The following is an 18,798-nucleotide window of genomic DNA, read 5'->3' as shown; positions in this document are numbered from 1 at the left end:
TCATGAGTAATCAAGGAAGCGTGGGATCCATCAGACCGCCAATCTTTGATGGGAGAAACTTTGTTTATTGGAAGATAAGAACCACAACGTATCTACAATCACTTGGAACAGATGTCTGGGAAATCGTGGAAGGAGGATATACATTTCCATCAGCGATTCCTACAGATACGACAGGTAAAAAGCAATATGAAACCAATGCCAGGGTTGTCATTACATTATTGGGAAGCCTGTCACAATTAGAGTTTGTCAAAGATATGCAACTCAAATAAGCCAAAGAAATATGGGACAAAATCGTTCTAAGCTACGAAGGAGACTCTAAGGTAAAATGTGCTAAACTGCAAACTCTCAGAATTCAATATGAAACTCTTAAGATGCACAATGATGAAAGTATAGCTAGTTACTTCTTACGTATAGATGAGGTTGTTAATTGCATGAAGAATCTGGGTGAAGAGATAAAGGAAGTTACTTTAGTTGAAAAAGTTTTAAGGTCCTTGTCTGCTAAATTTGAATCAAAAGTATCTGCCATAGAAGAAAAATAGGATCTACAGACTATCACTATGACACAACTTTACGGAATCTTAACTGCCTTTAAGATGAGAAAAAGAGGCCCATTAGATATGAGAGAAGCCACATTTAAAGCTTTAGTAAAAGGAAAGGAACAACTCAATGAATCAAGACATATTTAAGAAGAAGAAGATGAAGTAAACTTTGTCAAGAAGATTCAATGGGGTTCTGGAAGATTTAGAGGTAAACTACCTTTCAAATGTTTTGCCTGTGGTAGAGTCGATCATTATGCTGCCAAATGTCCTCATAAAGATAAATATGATAAAGGGAAGGAATCTAAAAAATGGAATAGAAAACAAAGTGTAAGTAAAAAGAGTTACTATATTCATGAAGATAGTGATGGTTTATCAATTAGTGATGAAGATGAAAATAGTAATGACTATAGACTTCTAATGGTTTATGAAGATGATAATTTTTGGGATGATTTAGAAGAAGATGACCTTCATGAAGAAATATCTAAACTCGAAATATGTTTAGAAGAAAAGAATATGATTATAGATACCTTGACAGACCAACTTGCTGAAAGAGAAAAACATAATGAAAAACTAGAATGTGAAATTGTGGGTCTAAGAAAGGATCTTGAGAAAACAAAATCTCTCAATCTTAGATTTGCTAAATGATCGGAAACCTTAAATAAAATTATCAAAGTGCAGTGTTCTCCTCTAATAAAGATAGGTCTTGGATATATTGAAGAAGCATCTCAATCACAGAAGTCGACAACCTCCACTAAAAGCTATCTTGATGCAGCAAAGAACAGTGAACAATATGACAATCGTCAGCAAATACATAAACCAGATCACTAGGTAAATCAGGCTCAATTTGCTTCAAGGATGAACAAAAGCCACAGCCAACCTCAGGTAAATCATACTCAATTTGCTTCAAGTATGAATATCAATAGAAACTACAATCACCAGGTCAATAGATTCGATAATCGCAGGAACTTCTTTAATGGTCAATGTTTCTCATGTCATAATTTTGGACACAAAGCTACTCAATGTGTTGCTTACAAAACCATCATGACTAGAGAAGCACAAAATCAAAGGAATGTGATAGGGATCAAGAAAAGTTCCTATAATAATTTTTCTCTTCTTGAAAATGAAATAGAACGCTCAATCTGTAACAACTTTGGCCATGAAGAATCTGAATGTAGGAGTAAATTTTGGCAGATATCTCAAAAGGAGAAAACTCCATTAAATCCCAAAATATGGAGAAAGAAAGAAAAACAAACATAAATATGTGGTATAGCCTTGTATGCAGAAAGACAAGAAAATCAGTGGTACATCAACAGTGGATGTTCAAAACACATGACAGGTAACAAAAAAAAACTTCACTCATATAATTCCTTAGAAAAGGAAAATAATGTCTCATTTGGAAATGACACTCCTGCTATCATAAAAGGTAAAGGCTCTGTTTTCTTGAAAGAAAAGGTTAAAGCTGGAAATGTTATGTATGTATATGGTCTAAAGCATAACCTATTGAGTGTCAGTTAAATGTGTGATCAAGGAAATGAAGTGGTGTTTCGATCAAATGGATGTGTTGTTCGTGAACTTGATACAGGAGAAACTGTGATCAACAGTACAAGAACTCCAAACAACTTATACATACTCAAGGGAGGACAACAATAGTGTTATCTAAGAAAAACTGATGAAAACTGGCTATGGCACAGAAGATTGGGACATCTAAGCTTTTCTCAAATAAGAAAAGCATGCAGATTCCAGGTTGTTCGTGATCTTCCAGATATCAGCATTGCTAAAAATACAATATGCAAACCATGTCAATTCGGTAAGCAAACTAGATCTCACTTCATTGAAAAAGAAGGGTCAGCTAGTAAGCCTCTTGACCTTGTTCATACTGATTTATGTGGACCATCAAGGAAAAAGTCACCTCGTGGAGAAGAATACTTTATATTGTTCATTGATGACTTTTCCATAATGTGTTGGATAGGTCTTCTAAAGCATAAAGTTGAAGCATTTGAAAAGTTCAAAGCCTTCAAAGCTTTGGTTGAAAATGAATCAGATTTCAAAATCAAATGCCTCAGATCTAATCGAGGAGGGGAATTTACCTTGGATTAATTCTTTGAGTTTTGTGAACAACATGGAATAAAAACGCAGTTCTCCACCGCAAGGACTCCTCAACAAAATGGAGTGGTAGAAAGAATGAACAAAACTGTTCAACAAATGGCTCGAGCTATGCTAGATGAGTCTGGAACTCCTGCAACCTTTTGGGGTGAAGTTGCATTTGCCGCCGTCAATATTCTCAACCAAGAAAATGTTCGGGTAAACAACACTCAAACTCCACATGAGCTTTAGTATGGTAAGACTCCCACTGTAAAATACTTTAAAGTTTTTGGAAGCAAATGTTACATCAAAAGGAATGATGAAAAACTTGGTAAGTTTGAACCCAGAGTAGATGAAGGTATTCTTCTTGGTTACTCTTCCCGAAGTAAAGGATATAAATGTTATAATAAAATACTTGGGAAAATTATTGAAAGTATTGATGTTGTGGTTGATGAAGCATGCAAAAATCCAAAATAGATAAAAACCGAAGATTATGACAATGAAGAAGATGGGGATTATTTTCCCACATCAAATCACACTGATTCTGAAGAAGAAACCAATGAAGCACTAGAAGAAGAGATAACAGTAGAAGAAAAGACTCCGTCCAGGTATGTTCAGAAAAATCATCCAGAAACTCAAATTTTAAGGGAAAAAGAGGCAAATGTACAGACAAGAAGAACTATTACAGAAACCTCAAGCTATCTAGCATTACTATCCTCCACTGAACCTCAAAATGTAAATGAAGCATGAAAAGATGAATGTTGGGTCAAGGCCATGAATGAAGAACTTGAGCAAATTGAAAAAAATAATACTTGGGAATTAGTTCTTATACCTCATGATAAGAATATCATAGGAACTAAATGGATATTCAAAAACAAGCTGAATGAAAATGGAGAAGTTATTAGAAACAAGGCGAAAATTGTTTGTAAAGGATATTCTCAACAAGAAGGTATATATCTTGAAGAAACTTTTGCACCTATTGCTAGACTTGAAGCCATAAGCATGTTTCTTGCTCTTTCTAGTTTTCAGAAATTCAAAGTATACCAAATGGATGTAAAATCTGCCTTCCTTAATGGAGACTTAGAAGAAGAAGTCTATATTGAACAACCAGAAGGATTCGTTCTTGGAAATGATGCAAAAACTGTATGTAGACTCAGAAAGGCTCTCTATCGTCTAAAACAAGTTCCAAGGGCCTGGTATTACCGTTTTGACAAATATCTCCACCAACAGGGTTTTTCAAAGGGGTCAGCAAATAGCAATCTATATACAAATATTGACACTGATAAATTGCTAATAATTGTTGTTTATGTTGATGAAATAATTTTTGGTAGCAAAGAAGAATCCATGAGTCAGAATTTTGCTTCAGTAATGCAGCAAGAATTTGAAATTTCCTTGCTTGGTGAGCATACCTATTTTCTTGGTCTACAAGTTCAACAAAATAAAGATGGTATTTTTCTTTCACAAACCAAATATCTTAAACAGATCTTGAAAAAGTATGGCATGGAAGATTCTAAACCAGTATGTACCCCAATGGTAATAGGATGTGTTAGTGTCAGTCTTTCCAGCCTTCCTCCAGTGATCAAATGTGCTCTTACAAAGTGATTTTGAAGTGTCAAGGTCAAATTTTGTCATTTCAATGAGTCTTCAAGCAAAATTTGGTCACTAGGCATTAGGTCTACGGTTTGCTCTCACTCTTTTCAAAGTTGCCCAAATGCCAATCTATGTCTCTATTCAGCTGAGTCTATCATCATTCATAGGGTTTTCATTATTATCTCAGTGTCTAATGAGTCTTTTTACACCTTGTCCATGCTTCAGTTGCGCCTAGGTAAGGTCATTTTCCTCTCCTAGGGTTTTGAAGCCAATTTCTCTTGGACAGTCAAAATCATCGGCAAAACATGTATCCTGATGTTCATACACCTTCCCCTATCCTTAAAGTACCTTACCAAATGCTTCCCATCACTGAGATTCCCCAAATTCCTCATTTTCGCACAAACCCTAGTTTCTAGCTACAACCTGGCAATTTTCTAGGTTGGGCCTGTGTTTTGCCCTTTTGGACCCCTTCCCCTCACTCAATATCTGAGATTCCACTTTCCCCTGCTTCCTAACATCCCTCCCTACTTCCAAAAATTTCCCCAAGAATTTAGAAGCCCCCTATCCCCTTCATTTCGCTTCATTTCCACAAAATTCCTTGTTTCACACATCGGGATCAGTTTCACTCAAAAGATGTTTCAGAGAAATCAAAGATGAATTTGGGAAAACTGAGAGAGGTTTTTGTCCACAACAGGCCAAGGAAGAAAAACCTCCTTCACTTTTTTCACAGGTGTCATGGTTTTAAAGAAATGTTAAAAATACAATCGCCAGATCCAAGGACATTGGCCAAGGCACTAAAACGACGGAACAGGCCCGATCCCCTCCACATCTTGGCTGAGGCTTCCTTGAAGGAGCATGATGCTAAATGAATTAACTCCAACACAAATTTCAAAAAAATTTGAGCATTTTTGGTCACTTGTGAATTTTTGGGCAAAAAACAGGTTTTCTCCACCAACACGTCGCGCGCCGCGCGCGACCCTTTCGATGGGCAACTCCATTTCATGAAAACTCAGCATTTTTGGATTTGTCATGCAAAGATACACTTGCTCAGCAATTGCCAAGAAATTTCACCAAGTTTTGGGCCTCCAGAAAGTCAAAAAACAAGCAAAAAATGACTTTCTGCCACCTTTTTGACACACAGGAAGCAGTGTTGGGAGTTTGAAATTTTGGAGGGGCAAATTGCCACCAAATTCAGAAATTCCACTTGGGTTGGAAAGTAGACTTCCAGACCTTTCCAACAAGCCCACGTTTGCCTCATTTGGACACCTGGAAGTGCCTCCAAATCAGCTCCAAAGGCGCACGACGCGTTCAGGATCAGGGCGCGACGTGTTGGGCAGTTTTCACAGAAATTCACCTACAGCTCAACAAAACGCAGTTTTGACTGGATTTGACTTTTTGGAGTAGATTTTGATCTTCCTTGTTGTAAATGATGTAATTTTATGATATTTTGACACTTATTTATCTCTTCTAGAAGATTCATTCATGAGATAAAAATTTAATGAATGAATTGGTTTCCTAGCTTATAGAGGCAAGTTGTTTTGACTGCCTAGTTTTCAGTGCTCAGTTTAGAATTGGTTGAAACAGCTCCTAGGATAGTGAGCTCGACCCCTAGAGGCAAGGAAAGATGTTAGATTGCCTATATTATGTATTTTCTTGGTCATTTTCATGGTTGGACTCTTGAGGGAGAAGCTTCTATTGTATTACTCATTGTATCTCTGCAATTTTGGCAAAGGAAGAAAGACCAGGGTTTTCAGTCCTTTTTGGGATTCCTATGGTTACATGTATTGATGGTGTGTTTCTCTTTGTACTTGTAAGTTTGTTATTTGAATCATCTTCTCACTTTTCCTTCTGCAAATTAAGCAAATGAAGTGTTAAAGTAGAATTCATGATTGCCATGCTCTGCTTTTAAGTTTGCTTAATATCTATGTTTTCATCTGTTTAAGGAGAACTCAAGGTGATTGCTTGCTCAGCTTAGCTCCTCACCAGTCATTCTCATCCATCCAACTCTTTCAAAGGCATCAATACAGTCTCCTACCTTGCCCCAAAGAACCCTCTGCAAAAACTGTGTCCAATCCCCGCACCCAAAATTGCCTTTCCCCAACTTTCCACCGAAACCCTAAAAATCACAAATCAAACCTTTTATCAGTTTACTAGCCTAAAATCAGTGTTCTTTATTGGTTATCTCGCCCGTTGAAGATCTCTACCGAGATAGACTGGAGAGAGCCCTCTCCTGCCCCGTAGGGCTAGCTACGAGGCTAAGTAGTTTGATGTTGCCTTGGAGTTTACCTTTCTCAGTCTGAGGTGAAATTTCAAGCGCTAACATATTGGCGACCATACTGGGGAGAACAAACTTGTTTGTGGATTGATGTGTTTGTTTCATAAGTCTTAGACGGAGCCTGAAGTTATGCCAGGTAGCCTTCGAAACGCTTTTGCTTTGCATAAGCGGAAGTAGATAAACGCTGCTTCAGTCAATCTCCATGAGCTTGTGAATACAGCATTTCATTTGCATTTTACCCCAGTACATGTATCAAGTTCAGATCTGATGGTTGATGGTGGACAACGGTCAGACACTTGAAAGGCTGAAATCATTCACTTGGTGACTCTAAATCATTTTCGAGATCAGATCCAAAGACTCCACTGGAGGATGATCCCGACCAGCAAAAACATGAAAGGACAATATGAACATATCAGGTATTCAAGTTGGAATTGCATCCAAGACATTTTGCTCTTTGTCATAAATTATTTCTTCTCTTTTCCCAAGAATGTCAAGAAGGCTTTGCAACGTATATTGTATTTGAGAAGAGATCCTCGGCCTACAGTTGATTCTTTCCCTCTGAAGATCGTGAATACCAAAGATTTGCATGCCTTTGAGCTTGATCAAGATCCTTTTTCCAAATTTTGTGATGACCATCTTCAAATTGATGAGCCTCAAGAGACCAAGACTGATTCTATACTTGTTGTACATACCCCTACACCTTGTAAAATTCTAGATCGGTATAAACCTCTTGTTTTACCTTTTGTTCTTCATGCTTTCCCCAAAAACTATGATCTATACTTGCCGAGGTTTGATGGTGAATGTAAGAATGTCAACGCTGAGCAACATGTGCAGAATTTTGAGTCTTTTCTAGACCTTTTTGAAGTTGATAGCGAAGATGTTAGTATAAGGCTTTTTGCTCTTTCTTTGCAAGCCAAAGTGAAGAGTTGGTTCAAAGCCCTGCCTGATGCAAGCATTTCAGATTTCCAGCAGTTTGTCAAAGTTTTTCTTGACAGGTGGATGATCGGGCAGAACCTTTTCTTGATTGTAGAAGAGTATAACCAGCTGAAAAGATTGCCAGGGGAGACAGTACAACAGTTTTCAGCCAGATTTAACCAAGTTTATTATTCAATGCCAGTTGATATAAGGCCTACTCCTAGATCTGCTCTCTTGCACTATCCGGGTGCCTTTGATCCGGAGATGGAGTTTCAGCTGAGAGAAAGGGATATTGCAACACTTCATGAGATGCAAAACAGTGCAGTAAATGTAGAGGCTCATCTGCTGATCCGAAGGGCAAGGTTGAAGGAAGAAGAGATGAAAAACATAGATCCGGAAAAATTAACATCTCTAGAGGTGAAGCTTGACATTTTGGTAAGTGCAGTAGAAGAGATGATGCAGAAGGTCACCACAAGAAATGCTTATGATGTTCAAGCTCATGGCTCGCTGATTGAAGAAGAACAAGTTGCTGATCCAAAATATCTTCTTTCTTATCCCAGTTGTCATAGTGATTGTTTTGTAGATCATCTTGGCGAAGAAAGAACTGTTGATATGACCTGCATGCTTGATGATATGCTTTATACCGATGATTTGCCTCAGTTTGATCAGTATGATGATGATTATGTTCTCCAAACAGAAGCTAATCTTGTAGACGAATCAGCAGCTAGTTTGTGGGAGGAAGAAGTTCATTTTCAGCAGCTTGAATACAATGTTCAGCCATCACATATCAGCTATGACAGTGACGAGGAAAGTGCAGCAAAGTTTGAAGTAAGTGAAGGATCTTTGCCTTTTTGTTTTGATTCGTTTCAGTTCATCAGAGATAACTACCATGCAATCAGAAATCAAATGTCAACAAGTCTTGATTTGAATCATCTTGAGAGCAATGAAAATTTTGTTCAAGACTTCTCATATTCAGATTTGCAACCCCCAAAAGCCATTGATTGTCAAGTTGCAGTTGAAGACTTGGAAGTGGACACACATGATTTAATGATTCAAGGTGACTCCGTACCATTCTGTTTTGAATCATTTCAGTTTTTGAAGGGTAGATTGCATAGTAGATCTTCAAATGAACAACCTATAACAAATCAGCAATCTCTCAGTGTTAATGTTGAGGATGAGACAGATAACAAAATGCTTGAGCAGCCTGTAGCATCAGATTTGCAGCCACCAAATGAAATTGAAGGGCAGATTACAGATGAAGCTGTGGAAGATGAAATACATGATTTGATGATGCAGGAAGATTCTATACCCTTTTGTTTCGAATCATTTCAGTTTATAAGGCAGAATCTTCGTAAAATCTCTCAAGAAAAAGATGAACAGCTAGAAGGATGTCATACATTTTCAATGGGTTTTTCATGATCCAATAGCTGATGTTTTGGATGAGGTTTGCAGTCAAAGTCTTTTTCCATTGATTACATGTGAGCTTGAAACATGTGCTGATATGAATTTAATCCGGCAGCCGGTTTCTTTCTCATTTTCAACAGAGGTCTCGTCACAAGGCTCAGATCAAAGTTTGCATTCATGGTATGAGGAAACGAGAAGTAATCCATTGGATGAGCTAAGTTCCAGTGTGCATGAACTTCAAGATCCTTATGCAGTCTTTTTGGAGGCAGGTAGAGAATTCATATCATTCAATGGATCTGTTCCCAAGTTGTCATGGGAGTTGCCTTTCAGTAGTTCTCTCTTGTTATTCATAAGCGAGAACTTGTGGAGAATTCAACCAGCAGACGAGATACTTACTTGGTTGCATTGGTTGTTTCATTTCACTTGATTAGGTGATGAATGAAACTGTTAGAGTAGGTTTTGATGAATAAGCTCCACTTTGAGCATCATTTCCAGTTTGTCGGTTGTGTTTAAGTATTGAGTCAGTTTTTAGTTGAGTGAGAATCAATTTGTTTTGTCAAGTCATCGTTTTTCAGTCATGCATTTCATCTTGAGTTTTTGACTCCATCGCCCAATGGATGAAGGCACTGCCTAGCTCTTCCAGAGATCTGTCGTTCTTGGCACCTCCAAGGAGCTACCATCCCCATTGGAGCCAATGTTAGTGTCAGTCTTTCCAGCCTTTCTCCAGTGATCAAACGTGCTCTTACAAAGTGATTTTGAAGTGTCAAGGTCAAATTTTGTCATTTCAGTGAGTCTTCAAGCAAAATTTGGTCACTAGGCATTAGGTCTAGGGTTTGCTCTCACTCTTTTCAAAGTTGCCCAAATGCCAATATATGTCTCTATTCAGCTGAGTCTATCATCATTCATAGGGTTTTCATTATCATCTCAGTGTCTAATGAGTCTTTTTACACCTTGTCCATGCTTCAGTTGCGCCTAGGTAAGGTCATTTTCCTCTCCTAGGGTTTTGAAGCCAATTTCTCTTGGACGGTCAAAATCATCGGCAAAACGTGTATCCTGATGTTCATACACCTTCCGCTATCCTTAAAGTACCTTACCAAATGCTTCCCATCACTGATATTCCCCAAATTACTCATTTTCGCACAAACCCTAGTTTCTAGCTACAACCTGGCAATTTTCTAGGTTGGGCCTGTGTTTTGCCCTTTTGGACCCCTTCCCCTCACTCAATCTCTGAGATTCCACTTTCCCCTGCTTCCTAACATGCCTCCCTACTTCCAAAAATTTCCCCAAGAATTTAGAAGCCCCCTATCCCCTTCATTTCGCTTCATTTCCACGAAATTCCTTGTTTCACACATTGGGATCAGTTTCACTAAAAAGATGTTTCATAGCAATAAACGATGAATTTGGGAAAACTGAGAGAGGTTTTTGTCCACAACAGGCCAAGGAAGAAAAACCTCCTTCACTTTTTTCACAGGTGTCATGGTTTTAAAGAAATGTTAAAAATACAATCGCTAGATCCAAGGACGTTGGCCAAAGCACTAAAACGACAGAAAAGGCCCGATCCCCTCCACATCTTGGTTGAGGCTTCCTTGAAGGATCATGATGCTAAATGACTTAACTCCAGCACAAATTTCAAAAAAAATTGAGCATTTTTGGTCACTTGTGAATTTTTGGGCAAAAAACAGGTTTTCTCCACCAACACGTCGCGCGCCGCGCGCGACCCTTTCGATGGGCAACTCCATTTCATGAAAACTCAGCATTTTTGGATTTTTCATGCAAAGATACACTTTCTTAGCAATTTCCAAGAAATTTCACCAAGTTTTGGGCCTCCAGAAAGTCAAAAAACAAGCAAAAAATGACTTTCTGCCACCTTTTTGACACACAGGAAGCAGTCTTTGGAGATTGCAATTTTGGAGGGGCAAATGGCCACCAAATTCATAAATTCCACTTGGGTTAGAAAGTAGACATCTATACCTTTCCAACAAGCCCACTTTTGCCTCATTTGGACACCTGGAAGTGCCTCAAAAGCATCTCCAAAGGCGCGCGATGCGTTCAGGATCAGGGCGCGACGTGTTGGGCAGTTTTCACAGAAATTCACCTACAGCTCAGCAAAACGCAGTTTTGACTGGATTTGAATTTTTGGAGTAGATTTTGATCTTCCTTGTTGTAAATGATGTAATTTTATGATATTTTGACACTTATTTATCTCTTCTAGAAGATTCATTCATGAGATAGGCAAAAATTTAATGAATGAATTGGTTTCCTAGCTTATAGAGGCAAGTTGTTTTGACTGCCTAGTTTTCAGTGCTCAGTTTAGAATTGGTTGAAACAGCTCCTAGGATAGTGAGCTCGACCCCTAGAGGCAAGGAAAGATGTTAGATTGCCTATATTATGTACTTTCTTGGTCATTTTCATGGTTGGACTCTTGAGGGAGAAGCTTCTATTGTATTACTCATTGTATCTCTGCAATTTTGGCAAAGGAAGAAAGACCAGGGTTTTGCAGTCCTTTTTGGGATTCCTATGGTTACATGTATTGATGGTGTGTTTCTCTTTGTACTTGTAAGTTTGTTATGTGAATCATCTTCTCACTTTTCCTTCTGCAAATTAGGCAAATGAAGTGTTAAAGTAGAATTCATGATTGCCATGCTCTGCTTTTAAGTTTGCTTAATATCAATGTTTTCATCTGTTTAAGGAGAACTCAAGGTGATTGCTTGCTCTCCTTAGCTCCTCACCAGTCATTCTCATCCATCCAACTCTTTCAAAGGCATCAATACAGTCTCCTACCTTGCCCCAAAGAACCCCCTGCAAAAACTGTGTCCAATCCCCGCACCCAAAATTGTTTTTCCCCAACTGTCCACCGAAACCCTAAAAATCACAAATCAAACCTTTTATCAGTTTACTAGCCTAAAATCAGTGTTCTTTATTGGTTATCTCGCCCGTTGAAGATCTCTACCGAGATAGACCGGAGAGAGCCCTCTCCTGCCCCGTAGGGCTAGCTACGAGGCTAAGTGGTTTGATGTTGCCTTGGAGTTTACCTTTCTCAGCCTGAGGTGAACTTTCAAGCGCTAACAGGATGCAGTCTCAGCTCAAATGATGAATCAACAGTAGTACATCAACCAACTTACAGATCCATGATTGGCAGTCTGCTTTATCTAACAAGTACCCGACCTGACATCATGCATGCAGTAGGAATAGTTGGAAGATTCCAAGCAAATCCAAAGGAATCACACCTTCAGGTAGTCAAAAGGATTTTCAAATATCTTCAAGGAACACATAACTTTGGTTTATGGTATCCTAGAGATACAGATCTTACTCTTCATGCATATACAAATGCAGATTGGGTAGGAAGTGTTGATGACAGAAAAAGCACTAGTGGTGGTGCATTCTATATGGGTTCCAGGTTAGTGTCTTGGTTCAGCAAGAAACAAAGTTCAATTGCATTATCTACAGCTGAAGCAAAATATGTGGCTACTGCATCTTACTGCACATAACTACTTTGGATGATGCAAACCTTGCAAGATAATATATTCAGATCACGTGTACTCCACCCATCTCCATTCTATGTGATAACACAAGTGCCATTAGTATTTCAAAGAATCCAGTCACACACTCCAAGACCAAGCACATACCCATCAAATACCATTTTCTACATGAACAAGTGCTTGAACAAAAGGTCAAATTGGAGTATGTTCCCTCCAAAGAATAGGTTGCTGATATATTCACTAAACCACTGCCCAGAGAGACATTTGAATATCTCAAACAACAACTGGGAGTAGTTGTTGCATCATCCTGTTGTTAAATCCTATTTTTAGGAGAAAGTTTGTTATACGCGAGTTTCATAAAGCGTAGTCGCGTACATACGCGGGTTTCTGTGGGCACAGTCATGTATATGTTGGTTTGAAGAAAAGCAGTGGGCCAGACTCAGGAAAAAGGGGTCTGATATGGTTCTATCAATTATCTGCTTGATGATGGATACAATCTGCTGATAACATGTGGAAATATGTTGGTCCTCATAAGTTGTTGATAACTTGATGTATATCTGATTGATGATGATGCCTTGATATTTCTTACTGATATATGCAATAATCAGATCTGACAGTGAACATTTGGCACAGGTTCAGGGGGAGCATATGCTTCTAATAATGCATTGTTGGCATTATCTTAGAAGATATTGGTACATATTCGCATAATTGTTTTGATTCAGGTGACTCTTTTGATGATGGAAATATACAGGCTGTTGATCCTGATGTTGTTGATGGTGTAGATCATATATGGTGTATGATAGTTGCTGATGACTATCATGGTCTTGTTTAGATTGGTTGTCCTTATTATAAATGTCATGTATATCATTTAATGTAAAGGTCATGAAAAGACCTAATTTGTAACCCCACTATGCATGGGATGGATGATGTAATATTTCTTGTTTTTGTCATGTATAAACAATTGGTATATCCCCACTTGGTTGGGTGGATGAGTCAAATTTGGTATATCCCCACTTGGTTGGGAGATGGATGTATGTATGAGTCATTGGTGATGTATGTATAGAGTCATGTTTGCAGACTTTGCTTGTGCTCATGGGGAGCATGGACTCAATCATGGGAGCTCAATTAGTACACTTCAGCATATCAGAGAATTCAACATGTACTCAGGGGGAGCATGACCAGCATAATGTATGTCAGAAGGGGAGCATGACCCTTTGCCCTTGATGTCAAAGGGGGAGAGTGACTTGGTGTTGTTGTTGCCATCAAGTCCAAAGGGGGAGATTGTTGGCATTATGATACAGGTATTGTCCTTGATGGCAACTCACTCAGATGAAAGATCATAGTACAATAGGTTAACAACAAAGAATTACATATCAGTCTACATAGAATGAAGAAAGAGAGGTATATGCAGGTTCACCTTGACCAAGGTGCGTATACACGCAAGTTCATTGACCACAAGTAGCGTATATGTACACACGCACTTTCATAGAAGGAAAAGTGTGTATACCTTGGAAAACTAAGTTTTTGGTCCAAAGTATTTGGTCCATGGTATTGGTCCAAGGTATCTGGTCCGAGGTATTGACCCTAGGTATTTGGTCCAAGGTATTGGTCCTAAGTGGTTTTGGTCCATGGTATTGAGAAAGGCCTAAAACTATAAAAGGAGGAGAAGATCATTAGGCCAAGGTGTGCAAGTATCAAATATCTGATGAAGTGTGAGATCTAGTATGCAGGTTATTGGCTTATGGTGTTGTGCTTGATCTGAACCAGGGATGAACCTTAGCAGTTGATGGAGGATAAGATCTAATGATGGATCAAGATCTTAAGGCTTGAAATGAATTATCTTTATATGGTTTGATCATGTTTATTCTAGATCTGTATACTGACGCATGTGTTGTTCTGTAAATATTATGATTTGGGTATAACTGAAGTTTGGAATAGCTGCAGAATTATGAATTAATATTTGCAGATGTATACGCTGGTTGGCTTTGAAAAAAGTGTGTATACATGCAGGTTCAACACATGGAAGTAGCCTATACCTTATAAAATATGTTTCAGTTGTTTCAGTTTGTTGTTGTAGAGTTCTAGGTTTTGGTTTGGGTTCTGGTTACTGTATTCTGGTGACAGTATTTTGAATGATCATATTGATGGATTGATTGATTCGTTTGTGGTTGGTTGATGTAGATTTATTTGATGATTGAATTACAGTAATGATGTTGTTTATTAGGGAGTTGTAGCTCCCTTCCAGGAGAAGCTGGAGAATGAGAGAAGGTTGTAACCTTCTGTAGCTAGAAGCCTGCGTACTGTTATAAGTCTACACCAGTACAAAATTGTAAACAGATTTTATTATTATTAAAAGAAGACAGAGACGACAGCAGCAGGTGGTTTTCACCCACATTGGATTTCCACCTTATATCTTGGTGTTCATGTGTGATGCTTCATTATGCTTTTACTACACTGTCTAATAAATCTTTGATATACTGCTTAAAGTTAAATGCATGATAAATTGGGTAAATCAAAAGTTCTCTACATATACGCTGGTTGCCTTAAGTACAGTTACGTATACACACTAGTTCACTTAGCTGATGTAGTGTATAAAAATCTGTTTGGAAAATTAAATTATTAATCTGATAATACTGATTCACCCCTCCTCTTAGTATTATTTCCAACACTTTCTGCAGCAGCTCCTGAATCTGCCTCTTGATTTCGTCGTTCTCCAAAATAGAGCGCCAATAGATTAGTCCATTGGGCAGCGATGCACCTAGGGTTAGATTGATGGAGTGCTTGACCTGCCAGTGTAGAGGAACCCTTACAGGGGAGGTGAAGATGTCCTCGTACTCCTCCACGACCTTGTCCATCTGTAGTTGTCGTGCGGAGCAACCATGTCTGGAGGTTGTGGCCACCGTCTTCTTCTTTCCTTGAGGGCGTATCATCAGGAAAACAAATTTTCCGATTTTGGAAATGAGCTTACTGCATTGTTTTGCAGTAACTAAAGAGATGGTGGTAGGCAGTGCTACCTTTGGTATCTTGTACAACTTATTTCCAAAAGTAACAATAACAACACGAGGCCTTGATTCATACACAGCATGTCGCTTCCACAAGTATGGTTGGCCTAATAATACATCACAAACATCAAGGGGAGAAACATCACATAATACCTCATCTATGAAGGGCTTGATGTTGTATGGAAGGCGACATTGTTGGCTCACGCAAAGATCTCGTCCTTAGTGAAGTGACCCGATGGTGTACAATTGGGGATGTGTTGTGGTCGGTAAGCCTAGTCGCTTCACGACCTCTGCCAAAACGAGGTTCTTTTGGCTCCCTTGTCGACAATGAACTGTAGTGGGGAATAGTTTACCCACATTCGGGAGTGGAAGAGGTACTTCTCCTCCTCTAGATCTTTGGGTTCCTCCTTCTGGATCTTCGTGGTGGAAACAGTGGTGTTGGGTTCCACATCAATAATCTGCTTCCCTTTGTCATTCCCCTTGTCGGGTTCTAACTCGGAGTAAGAACATGTATCTGATTCCGAAGCCTTTAGCTCGGTCGCCAGTGACTGCTTGGCCTGACACTCACTTGTATTGTGAGTGGAGCTCTTATGGAACTCACACCACTTTCCCGTGTCCTTCTTTGGCTTTGTGGGGTTGTTCTTTTCTTACAACTTTGGCGAGTTGTCCCTAGCCACCCTGCCTTGGCTTTGTCCTTTGTTCTACGATTTGGGGGAACCTTTCCCTTGCTTTAAATTCACATATCCAAAGTCTTGCTTCTTCTTTTTAAACTTCTGCTCGATCTTGACAGCGTATTGGTACGCCATGCCAAGCGAGGAGATGGCTCGTAACTCCATCTCGTCCTGGATGTACCTGTGTAGGTAGCCGCAATATTTGAGTACCAAATGCTGCTTAGTATCCTTAACACCAAACTTTGTGTGAAGGGTATGAAAAATATTGGTAAACTTCGACACGTCTTGGTCCCCTCCCTGCCGCAGCATTGTCCACTTTATGTATTTATCTTCATAGCTTCCGACACGGTAGTACTGCTCCTTGATGGCATCCCAGAATGAATTCTAAGTGGGTGCAGCTGAAAATAGTGAGGTTGTACTTTCATCCTTTTGCTCGCAGTAGGTTTCCCACCAGTCCTTGACGTGGGGGGCGGCTTTGGGAAGAGCAAAAGTAATCTTTTCCCGTCCGAAAAAATCATGAATAGAAAAATACCCTTCTGGCATATTCAACCATTTATCTATAGCGTCTGCATCTATCTGACCCTCAAATGTGGGAATGTCAAGGTTAACTTGTCCTTAAAGGGTGTGGCGCTTCCAGAGTAGTTGTTGGAAGTAGATGTGTCACCCCTAGGTAGTCGTTGAAGGATTTGGGAAAAGTTGTCCATCATCGTGTTCCTTTGTCGCTTGAGGGCCTCTTCGAGCAAGATTTTGATAGGATATCTTACCCCCTCGTCTTTATTTTCATCTGCCATGGGAGGTCGTCGGGATTTGCAAGGATGGTCTTGCAAAGGTTCGACCAGTTCAAGCCGTAACTCCTTATATCCCGACCTTGTTGGGGACATGCAAAGAAAAATAGAGAAAGAGCAGACCGCTTTGATACCACTGATCCAGATTTAAACAAGAATGCAACAACTTATAGATATATCCATAAATACATAGATGCAACAAAAATAAGACTTCATTTCATTAATGTAAAATACTGAAATATGCCTAGTAACAGAAATGGAAATAAACTAGCTCGGGCGATGGTAGATTATCCTTGAGAAGAGATGTGGCAGCTACATGCCTATGAACTGCCTTACAATGAGGCTCAAGGACCTTTTTATTATTGAACAATGAGAGCAAACCCTAACCCGAGGAGATGTAGCACCAAGAGTTTATGGGCCCCGTTGGGGTTAGTTGGACAACCAACTTCTCGGGGTCGTGACTTTCTCATATTATCTCTGTTTGACATGCATGATACCCCGTTGGAAATATCTCTCCGAGGAATATGATAGAAAAGACGATGTTATCATAAAAATGATGGCGGTAGATTGCCAAGAAAACATCGTTTATGGTCTCAAAACGGCTCCGAAAGTTTAGGACCCGAAAAACTACTAAAAATAGTAAACTGTGCTACAATTAATGAAACTAAAAAACTGAAAGAAACAATCATGGGGGTCCAAGTGGAATTGGCGGGTGGCCACCAATATCCACCTGGATCATTTTAGTTGTGGCTTTCCCGAGGAAATCATTGTGTAATGTGTTGATTGAATTATTTCTCGTGTATGCTTCATGATTTATAGATCGATTAATTGTTTCCGTTGATGAGTAGAGTAGATTCAAGTCTTTTGTTTTAGAAAATTACATAAGCAATTTGAATCCACAAGGAATTTCTATAATTATTGTCAATTGATCTATTTTTCTTGCAACTAAGCCACGAACCGATCCATTTCCTTATGCATGCATTTAGTTGTGCGCTCTTATCATCAAGTTCAATAGATTGATCTCTTTTATTTACAGGAGGGTATAGCCATGTACACTAACCTATGTGCACCTTCTCTTACTCGAGCATAGGTGTCATGAATACATACCTATGAAGATCAATGATGGGACTAAACCAAAATTCCTTCCAATCTCTTATGACTACTTTGGGAAAATCCACTGTCGTTAGAGAAATTTTGAGGTATAAAATGGGCCTCCTAAGGAATATTATAAAATAATAGTTGAAATAATAAAATAATATTATATTACATCATCAAATTTTAGAGGGAAAAAAGGAAAAACTACTTTTTCAACTTGTATTTTCAACTTATCTCCCTACGGTCTTACACAAATTTTGAGCGGGAGCACTCCTTCAATTCATAATTTAATTCCTCATCCAAGGAGTACCCATGTTGCATACTTTCGATGGAAACTGCTACATGAAAAATGAGAAATACATGGAAGAACTATAAGGAGATAACTTGAAAATACGAGTTGGAAAAATGTTTTTTTTTTTTTTTTTACTCCAAAAATGGTAATGATCCCCTATGGTTGACATCATCATCTTGAATCCTATTGGTTCTTATAAAGTTGATTTTGGTTGTACATTTGTGTTTTGAGGCTCATTTTAGACCTCAAAAGTTCTCTAATGTCTGATCTGAAAGAGTGTTGATCACTTACCAACAAAATAGATCTCATCATAATCCCTTAGGCTAGCAGGATGCATAGCGCTAATACCATTGTAATGTCTTACGGAAATTTTACCCTAGTTTTTCTTAGGTATCTAGGATTTTTTCTTCAAGTTTCTTTTGCTTGTTCAATCATGAAACAATTAATTCATCTGCATACACAACATATGAATGAGCAAGATAGAATACAATGATAGCATTGTAATCACATTGTTCCATTCAACACAAATTCATGATTCAACAAATTCATAGATTTAACAACAATCTCAGTATGATCTTTGAATTCAACATAGCTTCTAAGAAACTGTACCCTAATTGACCTGAGACATATAGTAATATGCAAACTAATAGTAATTATACAATTTGTAAT

This window comes from Pinus tabuliformis, chromosome X (genome assembly GCF_031772625.1).
Source record: "Pinus tabuliformis cultivar Carrire ecotype Pingquan chromosome X, CPIR1, whole genome shotgun sequence".
Lineage (NCBI taxonomy): Eukaryota > Viridiplantae > Streptophyta > Pinopsida > Pinales > Pinaceae > Pinus > Pinus tabuliformis.
This window is presented reverse-complemented; position numbering follows the sequence as displayed.